General features: G+C 42.3%; 1 non-coding gene across 1 annotated transcript; it reads right to left on the bottom strand.

Annotated features, from left to right (window-relative positions):
• Positions 1 to 4,803: 4,803 nt before the first annotated feature.
• LOC115834621 lies at positions 4,804 to 5,010 on the bottom strand. Its single transcript, XR_004029545.1, has one exon. It is a non-coding gene; the product is annotated as a small nucleolar RNA U3 (small nucleolar RNA).
• Positions 5,011 to 6,168: the final 1,158 nt, after the last annotated feature.

The following is a 6,168-nucleotide window of genomic DNA, read 5'->3' as shown; positions in this document are numbered from 1 at the left end:
TGTTGGCCTCCAGCCAGGAGGTGGCACTTATAATAGAACACCAGCTGCAGTGTTAGTAGAGGGATTTGAGCTAGAGAAATACCATCAGGTGGGGGCAGGGTTAGGTGGGTCTGAGGTCAAACTCTTCTTGGGCAGAGCTTGCCATGACCACTGTGGAGGATGAAGGTGTGGTTCTGAGGGCAATGGGGTTATGCTTCAGAAGGGAGTATGGCTGCCTCTGTTTAGCAGTATTGTTTGCCAGGGAAGTGCAAGATAGCTGGTAGAAAAAGGCCTCATCTACCTCCCACACAGTTGGCAAGGCCATGTTGCTCCTGCAATGCCCTGCTAAGAGTGAAACCTGTGTGCAAAACTCACACTTGCCCTAGGCCGGAAACCTCCTCCTTGAGAAAGTAAGCATGGCTTTCAGGCCACAGCCCCTGCCCTTCTGTTCACAATGGCAGTAGCTCTTGTGCCTGTATCTGCAGCTGTTCTTCTTTGCCCCCCAGATTCTGCTCAAGGAAGTTCATGCCCAGTAGAGAGTATCACAAAATTCAGCTGGCAGCTTCATTCACCCTGTGACCCCTCCCTAATTCTGCTGGCTGTCTACCCCAAGGGGCCCTGTGAGATATAGTCAGGGATGACTTCCCTGGGCTCAAGCTGGAGACTGGGGGTGCCTAAAAGGCTATTCCCACTGCTGCTTCTCCTTTTATATTTTGCACAATTCCCTAAATCCATTCCAGCTCTAGGTAGGGTTAAATCCTTCCCCCGCCATCTGAGTTTTCAGATTCCCCAGTGGGGATGTGTGTTTGGAGGCAGATTATTCCCCCCTTGCACTTTGGGAACTCACAGTTTTTCTTCTGTCTCACTGAGTTTGCAATGGCATGCCATTTCTTTCAAAGGATCTGTAAATTCTTTTGGTTTTCCTGGTACATTCCTGTAGTAGTTCTTGGAACAAAAGTTCACAGTGTGAATCTCCACACACTGTTTTGACCATCCAAGTAGGAGATACATGTTAGCCCTGACTACTATCTGCCTTCTTCCTGCAGCCTCTTGGGATGTGCAACTTTGAGATATTTTTGTAGGCACAACTGTCTTCAAACAATTTGAGGGCTGTCAGGAGAAGTGAATTAATCTTATTCAGTTGTTCAGAGTTCACAGTTGTGAGTTTAGTAGTAAACACCTCTATATCATGATGGAGTTTCCAAGTAATTCTTGCGAGTTTCCAACTCTGGTACGGGCTTTCTCCTGTCCCAGGAATTCATGCAGAAGCTGAGTACTCACATTTCAAGATAGATATAGATAGATAGATGGATAGATAGGTAGATTTTCAAACCAATAAGAAGTTATACTTGATAAGCTCTAAGATCCCTCCTCTTCTAATAGTTTGTCATTCCAGACCTTTGGGTCAGCATGGGAATTGTGTCTCATGAAGCTGAAGTGCCATTGAGGAGCCATCTGAGTGTGAAAGAAGTTCATACATGGCAGTGAGTATTAATTTAGTTTTCACAGCAACCTTATTTCCCTGGGTTTTTCACAAAATTAGATGAATCAAAGCAATTAAATAATAGAATAGTTTGTTAAACGAAGCCATTAAAACACTTATCACAGACCCAAAAGGTTAAAATTCATACCTGGTTTCTAACTTAAGAGAAAAGATTTCTCAGAAAATGGGGATGACTAGGTAGTACACATTCTTTTATAAATGAAAATCAAATCACCATAGTAGCAAGCTCATAAACATCACAGGAGGTCCTAGGGAAGCTGTGATGAAATGAATTATTATAGCCTAGTGCACGATACCATAAGGAAACATAATGTTAAACAGTTTTAATCAATTAGAGATTTCAAGACATTTTAAAGGGGCCACAAATAGTATAATGTTTTTCAGCTATAAAATGAATTTTTGAATCTAGATAAGAAGTCAGAACACAAATATTTTGTACAAAATTAAAATTTCATACTTGTGGTTTTAAGAAGCCGCTAATAAAGGGGTGAGCTCAACAATATTATACTGTTAGTAAATGAAACTGATAGGACTAAAGGATGAGAGGAGTCCTAAATGAGGTACTTTTTCCTCATATACATTATAATCAGATTCTCACTCGTCTGTGTCATTGCCCGTGCCAGCCCATTGCACAGCACTCAGTGGGGTCTCTGAAAGGGGAAGTTAATATTAAATGAAAACATTTGCTCTCTCTGTACTTATGGCTTTCACTTAGTCTCTTAGGAACATATAAATTCTTTCTAGATCTTGTAATAGGCTTATCCACCAGTCTATGCTCGGCCCACTTCAATTCTTTTAATCACTTGGCTTGGAGGTTCATTGACACAAAGGCAGATAATTCAGTGCCAAATGCACCTACCTCTCAGCCCCCAACCAGATAATAAACAAAATTAGCTGTGTCTGGTAAGTGAGTCTATCTGAAAATGAAATAAATAGCTCTGTTACTTCATGGCTTGTGTAAATTAAACACTCAATATGATGGGATGCACATCTCAGTTTGTTTTTGGTGACTCAGGAGTCACTCTGGGATTTTTGAGCTGGGGGGAACCATAAAGATCATACAGACCAGTGCTTCACAAACCTGGCTCAGTTTCACAGTTGCTGAAGGAGTTTTTAACACATTCATATTACTGGCCGGATACGGTGGCTCATGCCTGTAATCCCAGCACTTTGGGAGGCCAAGGCGGGCAGATCACCTGAGGTCGGGAGTTCGAGACCAGCCTGGCCAACATGGTGAAACCCCGTCTCTATTAAAAATACAAAAATCAGCCAGGCGTCGTGGCGGGTGCCTATAATCCCAGCTACTCAGGAGGCTGAGACAGGAGAATCACTTGAACCCGGGAGGTGGCAGAGTTTGCAGTGAGCTGAAATAGCACCACTGCACTCCAGCCTTGGCGACAAAGAGCAAAACTCCGTCAAAAAAAAAAAAAAAATCATATTACCTTACTGAGCTCACCCCAGATCTAGCAAAGTTGAGTCTCTAGGCTTGGGTCTGGCAATTTCCCCCGGTGACTCTGATTTAGGGAACAGAGATCTGGCCTTACATTTTTATAGAGGTCTGGAGAAACTGGGGATTGTGTGTCATGAATAGATTTAGGGTTATTGAATTAAATGACTTGCCCAGGGCCTGGTTAATGACAGAGCTAGTCAGAACCCATACATCCCTGATTCCATTTTTCTTTTCTCACCACCACCCACTGATATGGCTAATATCATTAAAAAGCATGTAATTTGTATCCATTTGCAAGTAAAAATTGCTCAGAAGTACTTATATCAGAATATTACATGCCCATCTCAGAATATCACACCACACACACACACACACACACACACACACAGCCCAGATCTTTGGGCTTCCTTACTGCCTTTGACATGCCTTTCTTCAATTCTGTCTTTTGACATTTTAATCATCTTCCTGACAGAGTTTCCTGAACTTGGTCTTCTCTTTGGCTGTTTCACTGTCTTTCAGGGCTTCTGAAGTCTGTTTACTTGCTTTCACTCGTTTTCTATCAAAACTGTTCCTCATGGGACGGCTGGTGCTAACATTGTTTCCTCACCTTGCATTTTGTTCCTTCTTCTAGTTGAATGAGACTGCCATTGTGTAGACTTTTGATAGCAAGGTTGTGTTTTCTATTTTTTTCCTTTACCTCTGGTGGACATGTGAACTGTCACATTTACTGTGGGAGGGGACATAACTGTGGTCATCCTGTGACCTATGTACGTTCTTAACTGCTCTTGCTGAGTCAGTGGGTGAGAGCTCTGTGGTGGGGGAAGGAAGCCTAGTGGGGCCGGGTGATTGTAAATGTTGACAATTAATTGGGATGCAGCAGAGGGGTGTTTGAGGAAGAACAGCTAAATGGTGGTGGTCTGCATTTGAAATGAAGGCTTATTGACTCTGGAACTATATACTCGCTAGTCACTGTATTTACAGTGAATTCTTTTTTTTTTTTTTTGAGACGGAGTCTCGCTCTGTCACCCAGGCTGGAGTGCAGTGGCGCGATCTCGGCTCACTGCAAGCTCCGCCTCCCGGGTTCATGCCATTCTCCTGCCTCAGCCTCTCCGAGTAGCTGGGACTACAGGCGCCCACCACCACGCCCGGCTAATTTTTTGTATTTTTAGTAGAGACGGGGTTTCACCGTGGTCTCGATCTCCTGACCTCGTGATCCGCCCACCTCGGCCTCCCAAAGTGCTGGGATTACAAGCGTGAGCCACCGCGCCCGGCCTTTCAGTGAATTCTAAAAGCATATCTATTGCTGGTACTGCCCAGTGATGAAAGATTCTATTTTCAAAAAACAGTTGTAGGTATTCTATTTTCAACCTTAGTAATGTGACAATTTTATGGTACCTTAAAGATAACTTTCTTTCAGGCTTTGAAAGTAGATTAACAACTGAGGGATGAAATACTTGCATTAAAATAATGAATAAAGAGACATGGAAGTCATTTAATAATAAAAAACTTATACATGATTTTACATTCATAGCAAATTGCCAGTTACAATCTCTTAGGTATAAAAGATTCCTATGTCTGCTTCTTATCTCTGTTCCATTTGGTTAATTATAACTTCCCTTTGAGTTCATTCGTTCATTTATTTAATCATTCAGTAAGTACTTATTAAGCAGAAAGTATCAGGTGCCATGTTAGGTTGCAATCCTCAAGGGGCTCCTGGTCTAGTGAGAGGACTGTCACGTGGACAGGCTGTGATAAAAGTCGTAACAGAGGCCAGCAGCCTGGTTTGTAGCCTTGTGCACTTTTTGTTAAGCTCGTATAACTGTGTATTTTGGTCTTTTATTTTTTAAAAAATTATTATTTTTTAATAGGAATCACACAGACTGCCTGCTTTCCCTCTCATTCTTCCTGAGGGAGAGAACAATTGTCAATGGTAAAGGGCAGCCAAGCAACACCAAGGGTTGGCTTCACACTCTGGAGAGAGCATGCTGCGTTTCCTTCTAGTGGTTTCTGGTGCTCTACACATTCAGAGAAACCTCTAGTAATGAACTGAAGAAAGGATCCCTGAAAGTATAGTCTTGGTCTTTGATTTTTAATAAATGAGATGCTGTCATACACTAGCTTTCTTAGCATTAATGTGTGGAAACGCCTTTCGATCAAGAGTAAGGCGTACTTCGCTCTTTTTGATGAACTACATATTAATCCTTGGTGTGTGTAGGACTTAATTTACTCAACCTTTCCCCTAATTTGGGTATTTAATTTGTTTCTAGTTGTTTTGCCATTGTGAACAATTCTCAACACCATATCCTCGTATCCATACTCTCATGCCTCTGTGCTCATGCCACTTAGATCTTCTTTGAGAGACCCTGCTGCAGCGAGCATAGTTGATTGACAGTCTCTAGCTCTTGGCTCTTTTGGTTCATCACTATGACATTCGTAACGAGGCCATTTGTAACAAGGATTTGTAATCCCCAGCCAGTGACTGAGTGTGTCTCATTCTTTCGCAATGCAGGACTCCTCTAATGAGCAGTCTGCTTAGGGACTCCTTATCAGCACAGCTGAAATGTTCTCAGAGTTTTGCTGCACTCTCAGGCTCTTCTTACCCAATCCTTCCTTCCCTTTCTCCTTTCACAGGTATCAGATCTGCATCACAGTCCATAGAGTTTCCACTTACTCCTGCTCCCTCTGTCATTATTCTTCACAAGCACTTTCTCCAACAAATCTTTTGCATGTGAATCTTGATTTGGCATCTGCTTTTCAGAGGACCTGAACTAGCACATTGAGCTTTTATTTCCATGCATATTTTTGATTTTAACAGATGTTTCCAGATTGCTTTCCAAAAAGGCAGTACAAATTTACATTATCATCAGCAGTGTACGAAGATACCCTTTTCTCTGACTCCCCATCAGTGATTGGTAAGATCAACCTTTGAATTTTTGCCAGTCTGATCGGCTTAAAGTGAATCACGCTATCAGTGTGTTTTAGAATCTTTTCTTTTTTCTTTTTGTCTTTAAGGTATTATTTTCTGTGAACTGTCTATTTGCATTTTGGGTCATTTTATTCTTATCAACTTTTTTTTTTTTTTTGAGATGGAGTCTACCTCTGTCATCCAGGCTGGAGTGCAGTGGCGCAATCTTGGCTCACTGCAACCTCTGCCTCCCAGGTTCAAGCGATTCTCCTGCCTCAGCCTCCCGAGTAGCTGGGACTACAGGCATGTGCTACCACGCCTGGCTAATTT

This window comes from Nomascus leucogenys, chromosome 3 (assembly GCF_006542625.1).
Source record: "Nomascus leucogenys isolate Asia chromosome 3, Asia_NLE_v1, whole genome shotgun sequence".
NCBI classification, from domain to species: domain Eukaryota; kingdom Metazoa; phylum Chordata; class Mammalia; order Primates; family Hylobatidae; genus Nomascus; species Nomascus leucogenys.
Note: the sequence above shows the minus strand (reverse complement) of the source record. Positions and strands in the feature narration are given on the sequence as shown.